The following is an 18,363-nucleotide window of genomic DNA, read 5'->3' as shown; positions in this document are numbered from 1 at the left end:
GTCCGTGCATATAGGTGTTTTAGGTTAAATTTTCCTCTCAGATCATATTTCTCCTCTCTTGTTGATAAGAATTGTTTTACATTTTTTGGTAGAAGGTTATTGTTTGCTTTATGCATAATTTTAGCCGTCTGAAGGTTTACTAGATCCGCAAATTTTAATAATTGTGATTTTATAAATAAGGAATTTGTGTGTTCTCTGTAAGCAGCATTATGGATGATCCTGAGTGACCTTTTTTGTAGCACAGTTAGTGGCTGAAGTGCACTTTTATAGTTATTGCCCCATAACTCGGCACAATAAGTTAGATATGGTAATATCAGTGAACAGTAGAGCGTATGTAGTGCTTTTTGGTCAAGGACAAATTTAGCTTTATTCAGTATTGAGGTGTTTCTTGCCACTTTATGTTTTAAATTTTTAATGTGAGATTTCCAGTTCATCTTCTCATCTATTATAACCCCGAGAAATTTATTTTCGTTCGCCCTGTCAATGTCTACCCCATCAATTTGTATTTGCTGGTACATTTCCTTTTTACACTTACCAAATAGCATTACTTTAGTTTTACTGAGGTTCAGTGATAGTCTGTTTTTATCAAACCATCTTTTTAGTAGATTTAGTTCATCTGTGATTTGTTGTACTAGCTCTGGTGTGCTGTCTCCAGAACATAATGCGATTGTATCGTCTGCAAATAATACTAGCTTTAGGTCTCTTGGGACTTTACAGATGTCGTTTATATATAGATTGAATAGTTTTGGTCCTAGAATTGACCCCTGGGGAACACCGCATGATATGTTTAACTCCTCGGACGTATGTTCTCCTAGCTTCACATATTGCCTCCTGTCAGCTAAGTAGCTTTTAACCCAGTTCAAGACTAACCCTCTAATTCCATACCTTTCTAGTTTAGTAATTAGAATATCATGATTAATTGTGTCAAAGGCTTTTGTTAAATCCATAAATACTGCAGCCGTGCACTTTCTATGATCTATAGCACTGGTGATTTCCTCTGTAATTTCTATCAGTGCCATGGAAGTTGAAATGTTGCTTCTGTATCCGTATTGACTCTCCGTGAGTAACTCATTTTTTTTTTATAAAATTGTCCAACCTGTTATTAAATAGTTTTTCAATGATTTTGGAAAATTGTGGCAGTAAGGACACTGGTCGGTAATTTATGAATTGATGTTTGTTTCCATTTTTAAAGATTGGAACTACTTTAGTTATTTTCATTTTATTTGGGAATTTACCTGTCTGGAATGATTGGTTGCTAAGGTACGTTAAAATGAATTAAACAATAGCTGTATAGTAACATTGTTGCTTGGCACCTTGACTTCTGATTTCAATGTAAGTTTGTTGGTGAAACAATACAAAATGAAAATGATAATCAAATGTGTAATATCATGAGGCGATTATACATTTATTTGACTTTCGAGTTACAGGCTGCCCTCTGGGGGTAACCATAACTGTGATGTGGCACACGGTGAAAACGACTTTATTCGTTTTATTCAAACACGACTATATTCCGGAGCCTAGAATAAATAAGAGTGAAATCATTTATAGATGGGCTCATTGGCTGCTGAGGTCACTGGCGAGATTCTGTCCACAGGGAACTGGGCATGAAAAGTAGATGAATAGTGTGGAATAGTTCTGAACAAGATAACATGCAAAAAAAATGTGTCAGAACTTTGACAAGTTAGTAAGTATGGAAAACAATAATATAATCATCTGATTTTATTATTGCAACTGTACTGTTTTATTCATGTGAAAATGTTGAATGGATAATAAACCATAAACACTGACTGAAAAAATATGTAACGTATACATATTGTTTAAATTGTCACAATCAATTGTTACAATCAATGTCCTTTATGATGCAAATTTAACTGTAGCCACTAAAAAGGTGCATGTTAACACTTTACACACTTGAACTGTGCAGGTGATGTCACTATAAGGGGGATGTCATTATAGGTAGAAATGATTACAAAGTGTAAAAATAGCACATGCTCAAAACACATCTCCTTGCACCATGTGACTTGTAAGCTTGGAAATCCTCTGACGAAAGCATCACAAGTGCTTCTTTAAAGCAACTCGTCATTGAATCAGTACTGTGTGCTTATTAGATTTAGTTGTAACACACCACAACATGTTAGCTATGTATGATGTCAAGTAAAGTTCATTCAGTTAAACGGTCTTTCACTTGTACAGCGCATTTCCACCTCCAAGGCACTCAAACCGCTTTGACACTGTTAGCGCATTTACAGTATCTACTGATGACGCAGCATCAGGAGCAACTGAGGGTTCAGTATCTTGCCCAAGGATACTTCGACATGATCACAGGGGGATGGAGGATTGAATCCGCAACCTTCAGGTTGGGAAACTACCACTCTACCACCTGAGCCATGCTGAACCATTTACAGGAGCACCTCAGTTTCCCCACCAAACACACATATAGAATTGGTAAGAAAGCAAATATTAGTAAAGATAAAACCAATACATTTTTTTCAAGGAACTTAAACGTATTTAATCATTCATATTTTATTCACCTTGCTTTCACATATTTAATCTGTCCATCCATCCATTTTCCTTGTCCCGATTAGGGTCACAGGTAAAGTGGAGCCTCCCGTGGGAATGCACCTAAATTAAAATGAGATTTTATTCCTATCATTCTTCTACTTTACACTTTTTCCACCTGTGGAAACCTAATAAGAAAATGTGATTAAACGTTAAATCAATAAACTTACTGCATTCAAACTTTTGCATTGACTCGGGCAAGCACATCATCTTAATTTTCTTTCTAAAAATGTTTTCATACTCACCATAAGCACGCATTAACACTTTCAGTTCCAGTGGTGAAGGAAAGACAACCTGCTTCTATCTGCAGTTGCCATGGTGATCCTAGTATCAGGACTCCCTTGGTGATGACTTTTTATTGTGGTCATGCACACACTTAATTCTTGAGTCAACATACTCCTAATTCAAGATCAGCTGTTATGGAACAGGATACCCAGAGTTACCCATCTCAGGGTTAGTCAACTCAGGATTAGAGTTCAGGATTAGACTCAGAGTTTGTTGAACCTCCTACTTACAATACCCCCCAAAAGAGAAGAAGGTCCACACTTCAAGACAAATAAATCAAACAAAGGACTGGTGAAGTAGTAAGTATCAAGTAAATATTAAGTATAAGTATAAAGTCAATGAAAAATGTTAATAGGTATAAGTGTAAACAATAAGTAGCATGTAGCCTATGTGAGTTATACCAGCAGAGGGCGCCAAAGCTCGGCCGCTGTTCAAGGGTGTACCTCATTGTGTGTCCAATGAGTGTATGTAATTAAATGAATGTATACATTTATCTAAACATATCTTTGTAGTATATGAAAATTGATATGTAGATGCATCTATGCATGCCTTCATAGTGTATGTAACTTATCTTATACATGCGTCTATACCGGGGGTCACCAATGTTTTTTCTTGTGAAAGCTACTTTTAGAAAATGAAAATGCCCACGAACTACTCATTTTTGTAGAAATGATTTCCATACCTTATTTCAACCCAAACAGATTAAATATGCTTGTTTTACCAAAACATTCACAAAATGCTGGTATCCACAACTCAAATTTTATGTTGCAGAATACTTTTCTTTCTAGTGTTCTCACATTATTAACTGAAAACCTGAATGAAAAGCAGGCTTGCGGGCGCCTCATGTGGTCGTGGGGGGCTACCTGGTGCCCGCGGGCACTGTGTTGGTGACCCATGGTCTATACAGTACATACAGTACCTTCGTAGTGGATGTAACTACGTATGCATTTAGCTATCTATACATGCCTTCAAAGTGTATGTAAGTAAATGCATGTATATACATTTCTACATGCGTCTATACACAAGTCCATGCCTTCAAAGTGTAAATGCACGTTTATACTGGATGTACCTACAGTATACTGCACAATACACACACATAGTATATACATTCAATACACACACTATTAAAGTATGTAAAGACTAGACACGTTTTAATAGTGTGTGTGTGTGTGTGTGTGTCCACTGTTGTTTCGCCTTCATAAGACCTGCGGGAGCGCGCACAAACACATGCGCGTCATCGAGGGCGTGCGCGCGCACTCCCGCAGGCTGAGTGGCGGCGGCAGGCAGGAAGGCGCGTGTGCAGCTCGTGGTCGTCATCGTCACGTTTCCTTGGCGGAGGTAAGAAGTCCTAATGTGCTGTTGTGGATGCGTAATTGCGTGATTGTGTCGGGCACTTTTAGCGCAACGAGTGCTTGAAGGTGATTTATTGTTCATGTTTTTATTTTTTATTTTCATGTCACTATCGACGCACGTTCACGACACAACTGCTTTCTAACGCGGTTCTACTACAGGGAGTATTAACGCAATCATCAATTCATGGGGTCATCTATTCAAATTGTTATGGAGTCATGATGGATATATTCATGTGGTCATCTATTCATATTAGTATCTCTTCATCTATTACCGTGGTCATGTATTCATCCATTCACATAGTCATTGAGTCATTATTCATATATTCATGTAGTCACCTATTCATGTAGTCATCTATTGATATTTTTTAACCTCTTCATTTATTCTTCTTATGTATCCACGTAGTCATCTGTTCATGTAGTCATCTACATTCATATAGCCGTGTGTGTGTGCGCGCATGTGTGCGTGTGTAATGTTGTGTGCTGTTGTGTGCTCCATGTAGTTGCTTTGACAGAAAGAAGATCAATTTATACAATTAATTCATGTTTTAATGACGTTTATGCTGTCATTTGTTTTCTTACATCTCACTGCACACAATGTAAACAACCATTAGTAGTGTGTGTTAATTAGCAGCATTGTAGAAAAACATGTGTATGAAGTTGTTGTGTCTTGGAGGAGGTATAGTGTAGGTACAGAGTACAGGTGTGTTCGCACATGGATGGTTGTGTGGGTCAGGACCAGGAGGACTTTGAGGTCCAGAATCCCAAGTGTGCTGGTGAATCATGACATGGTGTGAACTTCTGGTTGCTCACAAAATTTGTGTAATGTGTGTGTGTTGGCGTGTGTTGGGAGTAAAAGTGATCGTCACTGACCCGCAAACGCTGACAACAAGCGACTCGAGGGAAGAGTTTTTTTATTCAAGAAGGAAAAAAGTGACGCACACACATGACTGCTTCTTTTTTTCTTCACTTGAGGAGTTGTGGTGTGTCCACTGTAGGCCTGAGGACACCCCCACAGCACAATGAATGAAAGCGAAAGTATTCATGAAACAACATTGTTGTTTGCCCAATGACAAGCACCCACTGTATGTCATCGTGGTGTGAATGCTGAAGAGGTAGTCAAAGTCAGTGGTCACAAGACACCCAACTCACGGGATGAGACAATGCACAAGATTAGGTCAAACGAGAACGAGATGAGATTTTTAACATTTAGTTTAAGAAAAGTACAAGGAAAATATGACTGGAGAAACAAACTTTTTTATTTAACTGACTTACAAAACAATGCAGGTGCGTTTTGAAGCACAAATTGATGACAAATTATATTGTCAACATTTTTTGAGACCAAGTAAAGCAGTAATATTATGGTAATTTATAATAATTATAATAATAATAATACAAAATAACATATCACAATAATGCAATATTTCCTGTAATATGTCATCTTTCATTCTGTAAAGTTGCAGAAATGCAGTTTGTGACATGTATTTTTTCACAGGCAATTCGTACTGTGTGTCAAACGTTTGCAGCAGTGTTCAGTGGAGCTCCACTCCAGCTTGCCTGTGCGGTGGATACTTCACCTTTGTTGGCCGCTTGTGTTTAATTACCGAATAAATACATGGCGCAAGAAACACTTCCTGTCTTTCACTTTTATGCACACCCCTACTTGCTATATATAGCGACCATGTCGCTAAATTGTCAGCACGGAGCTCTTCTACATACAGTAAGTATGCGGTGTGTTATGAAGAGAGTTGATTTCCACAGTACCATTGATGAAGCAAGACACCCGCTTAACCTTTATCTTCCAATGCATTGTCACCGATACGCCTGACTTTCATTTCTACTACTAACTTACAGTATTAACATGGAAGCAGCTGTTAAACTCCGATGGAAAAAAACAGCCACACGTCACCCGCTGACGCTGGGAACACCGAGATAGGTTGGATTGCAAGGTTAATAGTGTGCCTAAAGCACTTAATGTGTTCCAATAATGCCTCGTGCACTGCTACTTCCATATGATGGCTATTAACATTCATTGTAGCGATGCCATAGTTGACAATCTGATTGGCTTCCGGCTGCTCTGTTTTTGCGAGACAACTTTTCTCCAAATGAGAAATCTTGTCACATTTTAATCTCGCAACACAAGATCTTGTTACACTCTAATAGTTAGCTAGTCAAAGATTCTCTATATGACAAGAATGCACTAATCAACGATCCTCAGTATGACAGGAGCGCTCCGCAGTGTATAAGGTCACACTGTAAAAAAAGCCGGTCAAAGATTCAATATATGACAGGATCGTTCTGCTTATTTTGAGGACCTACTAAGGACTTACTAGTCAAACACACTAGTCAAAGATCCTCTATATAACAGCCCTCTGGTGTTTTTAGGAATCTGCTGTAAAAATGCTTCTTTCCCAAGTTAGTCTCTCCTGAACTCGTGGTACTGTCTGATGTCATTTTTGGGCTGGATTTTGGCTGCAGGCCGTCATTTGTAATGCCTTGATATAGGATGTTAGGACACACACTCCCTTATTACACAAACACACGTGAGAAGATATATTTACATCCAATAAATTCAACCTTCAAAAATCATCAAATACTCTAAATACTCATTTGACTCGTTATTGTTCGCACCGTTATTAGGAAATCATTACTCTAACAACAATAACTGAAATAATAATATAGGTCATAACAGTGGCGGGCCGTGCATTTGGTACCTGGGCCTTCAGTGGGGATTTAACGGCCTTAATCCACCGTTTAATACCACCACTATCACATCACAATTATACAAACCATCGATACTACTGTATACTAAGCCACAGTATTAAGGCATGACATTACAGAGAGAGGTATTTTACATATTGGGGATGAATGTCATTATTACTACAGCACAAAACCCAGTTAACCCTTTATCTTTGAAGACACGGTCACCAATACACCTGAGTTACTTTTCTTAAATTTCAGCCAAATGTAACAAGCATCAGACAACACTAGACCTCTACACTACTATATCATCTGGAGCAGTTCAGAATCAACATTTGTCTAATCACATGAGAAAAACGTAAAAACTCACCAAAATATGTTCCTTAGAGGCCGTAAGCCAGTTGTACCATCCATCAGTACTGGTCTTGAAAGGGGCGAAAAAACCCAGGCTGAGACAAGCCAGCTAGCTTCGGGCTTGGCCGACCTCTCCTTATGATGTCTAGCTTTTCTGGAAAAGTCTGCCTTGAAAATGGATTTTAAAAACGTCTGACACCAAGTCACTGTCTCGTCAGCCGTTGTGCGTGGCCGTGTGTGCAAATCGCTACAGACTATTCAGCTCGCCAATTTATCTTTCAATCAACCAATCAGAGAACAGAAATATACTGACATAATTGTGGGTGAGCTAGCTGGCCATATTAAGGGGAATCTGAAATTTGATTGGTTAAAAAGAAAGCCTTGTTGCTTATAGCGCTTAAGTGACATTCGCCAGCACAACTGATTCTGAAGGCCCTTGGCAGATTACATTTAAATGGCAGCATGGAAGCTAAAATCTGATTGGACAAAAAAAATCTCACTTACACTTACTGGAAGCTGTGCAGCCAAGGGACATGATACAAGTCGTTCATAAAATTTTTAAATGAACAAAATTTAATGGAACAAATACTAGAAATTAAGTTGTAAATGTAGGTCAGTGCTTCAGATTTTGTGATTGTGATTAGTGATTAGTGATTGACACATCACTATATAGGTAATAATAATATAGAAATTAATAACTAATACTAATATAACTAATAATAATAATATTGGTCAGCATAATTGGTAATAATATAGACCGTAATATATACAGTCTATAAGGTAATTATAGTATAGCTAATAATAATGATGGGTAATCTTTTCTTCATCTCACGTCCTCACCTTGTGTGTGTGTGCGCATGCGTGTGTGGTCATCATCCCAGCATGCAGACAGTTCTTTTTCCACATGCACACTAATGCTGTCCGTGCACTGCAGTGATATTGTGTTTGAAATGAGGATAGTTGAAATTATTCATTTCATAGGAAACACTCGGATGCACAATCTATAATCCTCTTTGTGTGTGTGCGTGTGTGTGTGTGTGTGTGTGTGTGTGTGTGTGAGAGACAGAGCGGGGGGGTGGATGTGGGGGGTGGTGGGGTGTATGGCATGAAATCTCTTTGTTCTCATTTAGTAATATTTCCATGGCAGCTCCCAGAAATAGTCACGAACAATAAAAGTGAAATAGATTGTTTCACAATTAAATTTGAGGTCAACATTTAAAGATAAATAAATGTACAATTAAGGTGTCCTTACCAATTGCCAATCATGCTAAAATAATTACATTACCATTATCATTTAACATCACTTCTACTTGTTGGAAACCCCCCCACAAAACCATCAAACCACAAAATAAACATATTATTCTGCTGCACCCACAATGTGCAAAAATGTAAAAAAAACATATCAAACTAGAACCAGTAGACATGTACCTTGCCGTTTAATTTGGAAACAAATAAAACCAATTAAAAAAAACAATAGCCGCTGGCGGCAATGACGTTGTGGAAGTGCGTTGCGGCAAGGATGCCTTATAAGGTGTCTGGTGACATGTGCTATGTTTGACTCCGGATGCCGCGAACATGGTACGATAAGTTTGAATGCTTAGGTTTTGTTGTTGGAACCAGCAATGAGTGTTATGGATGTAAAATGAGAACGGCAGAAACACCGAATGTCACCCTGGATGCACCGCCAGGTTGACTGTTACACGGGAACCAGAGTAGATGTATATACATGTATGTGTGTGCACCACAGCTGATGACGGAGCCACTTCGTCACATTTACATATTTCTGAAATGATGACGGTCTTCTCTTTAAGCTGTCTTGGTAGGGTCCATCGGCTTTCTCTTTTGTGTGCGGTCTGTGTATTTTGTTACGTCGTGTGTCTCTTTCTAGCGCAGCAGCTCTCATATAAGCAAACGCTGTTGCCATAAAAGGGGGCCTGTGGTCCATAATGCATTGCACTTGATCCAAGATGGCGCCGTAAACAAACCAGACGCTATTTTGGATATTAATCACGCCGGCGAACACAAACCAAGGCAAAGTTTTAGCAACAATTTTGGATGTTAACTGAAAAACGTGCTAACTGGGGGCGGACGTTAACCTGAGGTACTCCTGTACTAGTAATCATAGTAATGATGATGATTATGAGGATGATGATGATGATATTAATAGTAATAAAAGTAATACATGTAAGCAGGAAGCATGTGTCTCCGTGGGCTTTGCTTCACTGTAGTGGAAGTGTGGTCTGCCAACACCTCCCACCCTCAGCTTCTCTTTCCCCCCACTTCACACGTCTCAACCAATCACACACTCTGCCCTTCCTCATCACACTGATAGAAAAACTCACTTCCTCCTCCCTCGCCTCCTCTTTCCTCACACCATCAAACACTCTAACACACCGACTGACACACTGTGGTGTTGTGATTGTGTGATGTTGTGCCTGCGTGATGTCGTAATGTTGCGATTGTGTAATGTTGTGATGCTGTGTTAGTCGCTTTCAGATGAAATGAAGACCATCCTGTGCATAGCCCCTCTCCCTGCTGGCTAATGGTGATGTATGCGGGCTGGGGATGTGGGGGTGGGGGCTCCCGGGGGAGGGGGGTTGGGGGGGGATCAGGAACACGCGTCATGTCAATAGGTGGGATGCATACCCAAGCACCCCCCCCAGTGATTGATGGCCATCAGCACACAAACACAAAAGAAGGCCATCAAACACACAAACCGACACAATAACAACGTGCAATGCTGCTGACCTTTATTTTGAAAAATCACCCTGCGAACGCCTGTCGCTTTGTAACATGTTAGCATAACAATCACCTTTGACCTCTTAGCTCGTGTGACAGGCTGAAGAGTCACCGTCACCTTCCTCATCATCACCGTCATGCTATCTAGCTGGTTATCTATCCACGTAGTCCTGTTGTCATCTATTTATGTAGTCATCTGTCCGTGTCCGTGTAATCATCTATTCATGCAGTCACCTATTCATGTAGTTGTCTATTCATGTAGTGGGCTGGGAATCTCCGGGTATCTCACAATACGATATGATTTGTGATACATGGCTCACAATAACGATAATATCTCGATACGGTGAAACAAAACCCCAAAAAATAACACACAAAATCCTCAAGCTGTAATACCCGTGCTTGTGGTTAAGGAAGATGTTGTCACCGATGTAATCATTTTTTATGACACACATTTTGTTTACACAATTAGACAGTATGTGGCAAACAGCACTGTTATTTTGAAGACCGGAAGTGTGTCGAGAATATCTGGTGACGGACGGTTAAGACGAGTTGGGAGCAAGAAAAAGTATGTCTCTCGTCCTAATTTCACTCAGAACTTGCACGACGTCAACGGGCATCGTGAAATGCTCGTTTGCGTTAACAAGCGGCAAAACACAACACGGTGTAAACACAATACAGCCTGAGTTTCACACACACACAGGTACGCTAGCATGCTCGGCTCAACTAAGCTAACCCCGCTAGATTCCATTCTCGCTCTGTTAAGTAGGAGTTTCAAAGGTTTTTATGCCAGCTTTTGCCAGTGTTTCAGATTTACTGTAGTTCGATGATGTGACGAGATTCTGCCACAGTTGAGCGGTCCGCTGGGAAAATACTTCCCCTCACAAATGTTTCTTTCCCTCCCGATGACAGCATTTCATTCACATTATGTCAATTTCCCCAAATTTCTGCGTTTAACAGTAGATTCCGTTTTTATTGGCCAATTCCGCCCGCGACTCCGTTAACGCAGAAATCATAGGGCTCTACATTTAGTCTACTCATGTTGTCACCTATTCATCTATTCATTTGTTCATCTATTCCTGTACCCACCTGTTCATCCATTCATCTAGTCATGTAGTCGTCTCTTCATCTAGTTATTAATTCATGCAATCACTTGTTAATCTATTCATCTAGTCGTCATCTATTCATGTATTTGTGCGGTCATGTGTTCATGTTGTCATTTAGTAATAGTAATGGGAAAATGTATTGAAATTAAAATTTCAGCCAAAACCTTTCTCATTGGTTCTCATCAGGGTTAGCTTAGCATCGCCACCCCATGACAGGTGTGATGTCAGGTGACGTTAGCTTAGCATGAGTTGGCTTCATGTCGCTGCGAGTGTAAACACAAAAGCACTTTCACTGCCTTTGTGCGTGTGAACGTAGACCTTCCCTCTGAAAGGTCAGCATTGCCCAGATGGCCGCTCTGTCTATGCTTGCGTGCGTGTGTGTGTGTGAATGTGCGTTACAATGAATGAGTATTGTCATCATGGAGTCAGCTTCCTTCCTTCATCCTCAATGTTCTCTTTCTCTCCGTCTCTTTTTCTTCAACTGCTTCCCCCTCCTCCCCTCTGCGTGCACACACACTCACACACACACGCACATCATCAGCTCCTCCCCCACTGGAGGATCATGTTGATGCATCAGCTGCATGCAGCAGAGCAGCGCTGATGGATGGTGTTGGAAGTTAGCTTTGCAGCGCGCTCACTGGCCACTCCATCACTGTGTATGTGTGTGCGCATGTGTGTGAGAGGAGAAAAAGGCAGTGTGAGGCGAGCAAGGCTGTGTCAAGAAATGGTAGCACCGCAAAGGCTGCGGGAGAAGACGTTCCCGTAAACAAATATAACGTCCTCTGTAGAGCGCTGCGGAAGAGAAGGATGATTGTGTTCCATTTATCTTGGACTGTTACAAACTCAAAGATAATTCCCCAACAATAAGACAAAAGGAAAAAAAGATATGCCTCTATTGGGTATGGACAAAAGTATTGGGTCAGCTGCAGGAAGTGAAGCAAGAACAAAGACTTCTTCCACACCAAACTCATCCAAGCATGCCCCATGGACATTTGTGCATATTCTATCCTAATGAGGTTATGTTCAGCATAGCAGCTGTGTGTGTGTGCGTGCGTGTGTGTGTGCGTGTGTGTGTGTGTATATGTGTGCGTGATCAATAATTCATTAGTCTCAACCTTCAGGCGTCCTCTGAGGTACGATTGCACACACACACACACACGTAACGCTTTGGTGTGCCTCCACTCTACTTTGCACCCATCCTCAACATGGACAGTATCACTTACATTGTGGAACATTCATGCTACGACCCAATTTGCTCGTCACAACCCTTCTATTCTGCTTTTACTGCAATTTCCCTGATTTTGTGGATAATTTCCAGTCTTATCTGGAGTTATTATTGTTGTTTGTGCTGTGTAAAGGTGGCAGCTATCATTAATAACATGCAAGGAGCGATCACATTTGCGTGTGCATGCAGTTGTGCAGTGCCCTGGCCTACCTCTTCCATCCCTCCCTCCATCCATCTATCCAGCCATCCATCCATCCATCTTCTTCCACTTATCCAAGGTCAGGTCACGGGGGCAGCAGCCTAAGTAGGGAAGCCCAGACTTCCCTCTCCTCAGCTACTTTGTCCAGCTCCTCCCAGCGGATCCCGAGGCATTCCCAGGCCAGTTGAGAGACACAGTCTCTCCAACGTGTCCTGGGTCTTCCCCGAGGCCTTCTACCGGTCGGACGTGCCCTGAACACCTCCCCAGGGAGGCGTCCGGAAGGAATGATGCCCAAGCCACCTCATCTGGCTCCTCTCAATGCGGAGGAGCAGCGGATCTACTCTGAACTTCTCCCGGACGCGGTGCGTCTCACCTTATCTCTAAGGGAGAGCCCAGCCACCTGACAGACAAAACTAATTTCGGTCGCTTGTACTCACGGTCTTGTCCTTTCGATCACTACCCAAAGCTCATGACCACCTCTTCCAATCGTGGCAAAAGAGGGTAGGTGTGCCATGCCTAGCCAAACATTACAGATTATGGATGCACATGCAAAACAATTCAAAAGTCAAAACCCACAGCATGCTCGCTAAAACTACATTTCTGTATAATAAATACACGTCACCTTGCTAGAAAATAAAATAAATAAAAATATTACTTAATTATTATTACAATCCCCGAATGACAACACAAATACATAACTACATAATAGATGACTACATGAATTGGTGACTAGGTTAATACATACAGTCATGGAAAAAATTATTAGACCACCCTTGTTTCTTCAGTTTCTTGTTCATTTTAATGCCTGATACAACTAAAGGTACCTTCGTTTGGACAAATATAACAATGACAACAAAAATAGCTCATAAGAATAATATATTTTGGCAGTTCAATGCTATAGCTATTCATGTAAGAACTTAAGTGATTTTGGTTTATTATCAAGAAAACCATGGAAGTTGCTCGATATCAGCTCTTAAATTAAACTCTTATGAGCTATATTTGTTATCATCATTATATTTGTCCAAAGAAACGTACCTTTAGTTGTACCAGCCATTAAAATGGATCAATAAACTGAAGAAACAAGAGCGGTCTAATCATTTTTTCCACGACTATACACGGCACGCCCAAAATCACCAAATCATAGAATGACTGTAATGCAATCGCTCCTCACAGGTCATTAATGAGAACCGACACAATTCATAATAGAAACAAAATACAAAGACTCAAAACCATCCACATAGCATCGCATTCGACGTGTGATTTAATGAATGAGATTGTTCCTCTCGCAAGTAATTGATGACAGCTGCCCCCTTGCTCATTAGAAGACTGGAAATAATCCATAAAGTCAGGGAAATTGCAGTGAAACAGCAGCATAGAAGTGATGGGACAAGCAAACGGGTCGTAGCACAAATGATCCGTCCAGCAGTCACAACTGGCAGCTGTTGCCATGGCAATGTCACAAGCGCAGTAAAAATGTCCTGGAGGTGCACATGAAGATGAAAGACTGGCAAGCGGAGCGTGTCAGCAGGTCCGGCCTGGGGACACGGAGGTCGGTGGCGGTCATGCGAGGCGCCATGGGCTGCTCGTACGAGCGCTCCCGCCTATGCCGCTTCCTCTTGATTTTAATTAGAAGCGATGGGAACAGACGGCGCCGCCGCAGCCCGATGCGTCTGTCAATCAGCTCGTTTAGCCGTCACATAAAACAACACACAAACGTTTTGTCATTGTGTTGCCTGCTGGCTTGTAGACGGGTGGTACCACCATCAGGTCTGCACGCTAAGGGCGCTAACGGCTATTACTAACCACTGCCTATTTGTACAGTTGACCTGTTTCATACATTGTTATTTTTATTATACATTCATAGTCTATACAGTCTTTTTTATTTGCCATATTCTGTCTACTCCATACAGTATGCTCTGTTTATTTATTTATAATTGTATACTGTACATTTTTTTTGTTTTAAACATTCAAGAAGACACACAAGATGAGACTGGTTGACGTTGTTCATTGTTTATATATTGCTTATTTATTGTAGGAAGCTGTCCCTCATAGAATAATGTGAAGGTTGTTTTTGTAATTTTTGAAAATTGCTTTTATCATGGAAGTACGATCAGTGTGTGTTAGCTAACATGCAGCCACAGCGTGTTGTGTGTGTGTGTGTGCGTGTGTGTGTGTTCACCCTCATTTTAATCCTGATGTCTGTGTGTGTGTGTGTTTATGTGTCAGCATTGCTAAGTGGCTGAGAAGTCGCTGACAGACTGTTGAAAATGCGCACGGTGGTCGCGGCTGAACGAACGTTAGCTAGAAAACTCTCTTGCCCGCCCGCTGCCTCTCTCTCCTGGCTTGTCCATCACCATCTGTTACATCATGTGCTCTCTCACACACACACATGCACACACACAGAGTAATAAAAAGAGACAGGAATCTTGTCAGTGACATACTTCATCAATGATGGAGGCTGAGGCAGGTCACATGACGACATTAGATGATGTTCATATGGACTGACATAATAATGAATGAACTGAAAAGTTGGAATGTGGAAAGTAGATAGCCTAAATGCTTCTAATGAGATGAATGTTTTGGTGTTTGAATGGTTTGAATTGATTGAGAAATGTGGAAGTAGTAACAATTCTTATGCTCAAATTTTACAGAATTTTGAAAAACTGATACTTTTTGAAATGTTGGAAAGAGGTGAGTTTTCTCCACATTCCAAAAACATGCATGTTAGGTTAATTGGTGACTCTAAATTGTCCATAGGTATGAATGTGAGAGTGAATGCTTGTTTGTCTATATGTGCCCTGCCATTGGCTGGCGACCAGTCCAGGGTGTACCCCGCCTCTCGCCCAAATTCAGCTGGGATAGGCTCCAGCATACCCGCGATTTTAGTGAGGAGAAGCGGCATAGAACAATAGCCCCCAACCTTTTTGGACCCACGGCCCGGCTCGTGTTCCCACAAATCTCCGCTGACCAGGGGTGGTGGTGGGGGTCGTACATTATAGCGATCTAATTTATCTCATTTAGCAACAAAGTGGGACACTCGCAACAAACAACATAAACATGCAAAAACTTCTAACTATATTATTTTTTTGAATAAAATAATGGCCACTAGTTCCAAAATTGATATGCATTTACATAAAATTTAATTTTGTTATTTACAAATGTTTTTTTTTTTTTTGTGTGTGTATTTTTTTAGCATTGCGCCTGAAAGGTTTCCTCGGCCCAGTTCGGCCCCGCCCACAGACCGGTACTGGGCCACGGCCCGGTGGTTGGGGACCCCTGGCGTAGAATATGGATGGATGGAAACAGGTGAATGTTTTCAATGAGTTGGGCATTTTGGTGTTGGAATGGTTTGAATGGATTGATGGAAGACATAAGAATTGTTCTGATCAAAGGAATCAAAGGAATTAGGGCTCTGGAAAATATGGACTGGGAAAACCAGGAATTAAAAAAATAGCCAGAATGTTGTGCATTTATTGAAAATTTGGAATTTCAGGGGAAAGTTGGAATATTTCGGATGTGGAATATTGTCTGAATGTCCTGTAAGAGCTGAATATTTTGATGTGGGGATGGTTTGAATCAGCAACTTATAAAAATTGTCCATTCATTATGAATGGGACTTTTTTTGTGGAAAAGGTGTCAAGGTAAACTTTATTATCCTCAAGGGGCAATTTGGTCCACAGCCAGCAGTATCACATGGAACACAAACCAACAATAAATACAATATTAAAAACAGTAAATACAGCGCCAACATTACAGAGTTATTCAGCAGAACAATGGCTGCTGGAACCGAATAATTCCTCATCCTCATCCACAGTGTTGCACCAGTTTTTGTTAACATAAAGGCACAAATCACCAAATGACTGGCCGGTCACCGCAGGGTCTCTGTCGAGGCGATATGCAACTCCAAACACCTCGACTTCCAAGTCGCACCGAAGATCCGCGTCTTTAAGCCACGTTTCCATCAGAGCAAGGAGGCAAGTGCTGTTATACGCCATCAGGAACCTGGTGTTCGCCTGGAGCTTGTTGATTTTATTACAGAGAGACTGAACGTTGGCAAGCATCATCGTAGGAAGAGGCATCCTGTGCCCCCTGTCTCTTCAGCCGCTGCCACACATCACCACGTCTACCCCTCTTCCACACCTCCATCGGCCGCCGCAACATCCCAATGGGTGTTCTCTGCGGGGAAGGCTGCAGAGGCATCCAAACCGGAGTTGTGGAGAAGCAGGAGGAACTCTTGGCCATACTGGAAAGACCTCCGGAGTTCTCAGAAGCCACATAAAAAGTGGCATAGAAGCAGTAGGATAAAGAATAATTCCCTCAATCTTGGGTGAGTCACAGTTGCTTCCATGACGCACCGATCGCTTGAAAAAAATATGACAATAAACACTGGTTAGAGACTACCACACACAACGCACTGCAGAACTGCTGCTGCCTGCAGCCACTACCGTTGACGAAAACGTGGAATTACGTCAAATGTGACAGCTTTTTTTTAATGTGTCAATAGAATGAGCTGAATATTTTGATGTTGAAATTGTTGGAATCGTCTGAAAAAGTAGTTGAGCGTAAAAAAGGGCAGAATAAGAATAATAATAGACAGACTGAACATTATGATAAAAAGACATTTGTAAGACGCATTGACATATGTTTGGTCTCCTCTGCAGTACAGTAAATAAACAGACCCTAACATTATATCAGCAAGAAATATGATAGATATTGCTAGATATTCAATAAAATTGATATTTGTCTCTCTTTGGGTCAGCCATTTTTTCCTAGTTGCTCAGAGAGCTCACACACACACACACACACACACACACACACATGCTCCAGGCCTGCGGTCTTCTCATCACGCAATAATTAGGATATGATGGTCGCCTTCTGGCCGCTCATCTGCGGCGTCGGCTAATGGCCACTAGCTCCGGGGCGGCAACCTGACGGTGACGCAGCAATGGCTGTAGGAGTACAAACACAAGCTGACAAAACTAACACAGCGGCACAGAGAGGAAAGGAACCAAGGAAGTGTGCCGCCATGTTGTCTCGCTCTCCTCGCAAGTCAGCGCGCTTGTTGCCTCAAGAGTACTACTCCTCCTACAGGCCGCCCAGAGAACGTGTCATCATTTAGCCTGGAAAGTGTCGTCTTTGAATGTTTACACTCTCTTCAGGGAACGTTCCAGAATTCTCTCTGAACAACTGGAGCAGCTTTGATGAGTTGCGATGCTTTTTAAGAGACGATCGCAGCAGCTGTCCTGGTGGACTACATGTGGAGCGGGCAAAAACACTATTGATCTAGTGTCACGACTGCAACACATCCAAATGTTAGCTTTGTGTTATAGGCGACAAATAAGGGTATTTTCTAATAATATATCACATTAATAATAAATTCATTTTATTTTTACAATATTGCATGGGCCAATAAAAAATGAACAGTGGGCCGATAATGGATACCACTGCACTGCAAGGTCATGTGACATAGAAAAAGACAATAATTAGCTTGACAACGGATGTTATGTGCTATAACATGAAAAAAAAAAAGCTATGCTGGAAGGTGCGTGTGTGTTCATGAATAGTGAAGCAGGACAAGCGTTCCATGATGAATATTTCATGATGTGTGAAAGTGAGCTGAGCGTCACACGGATCAAAATGCATTCAATCTCAGCAAATGTTACCGTGTGTGTGTGTGTGTTCATGACAATACAACAGGAATAAGAATAAAAATAATAGTTATTTGCAATGTAGAAATGTAAAGGTTGTCCTTAAGGTCTGCACACGTTGGCAAAAATACATATTTTATGTCATTATAAAAATAATGATATAAAAGATAATATCCATCCATCCATTTTCTATACCGCTTAT

General features: G+C 41.1%; 1 protein-coding gene across 4 annotated transcripts in view; it reads left to right on the top strand.

Moving 5' to 3' along the window:
- Window positions 1–4,082: 4,082 nt before the first annotated feature.
- LOC129187898 (ecto-NOX disulfide-thiol exchanger 1-like) overlaps window positions 4,083–18,363 on the top strand; it is a 29,070-nt gene continuing 14,789 nt past the window's right edge. The window contains exons 1-2 of one of the 4 annotated variants that reach the window (XM_054787689.1): window positions 4,113–4,182; window positions 15,707–15,819. The gene's annotated coding sequence lies outside the window, so the exon portion shown is untranslated. Of the gene's footprint in view, window positions 4,183–9,865; window positions 12,876–15,706; window positions 15,820–18,363 lie in introns of those variants that run through there. The other 3 variants (XM_054787692.1, XM_054787691.1, XM_054787688.1) reach the window with 3 other exon arrangements.

Source organism: Dunckerocampus dactyliophorus, chromosome 9 (assembly GCF_027744805.1).
Source record: "Dunckerocampus dactyliophorus isolate RoL2022-P2 chromosome 9, RoL_Ddac_1.1, whole genome shotgun sequence".
NCBI classification, from domain to species: domain Eukaryota; kingdom Metazoa; phylum Chordata; class Actinopteri; order Syngnathiformes; family Syngnathidae; genus Dunckerocampus; species Dunckerocampus dactyliophorus.
Note: the sequence above shows the minus strand (reverse complement) of the source record. Positions and strands in the feature narration are given on the sequence as shown.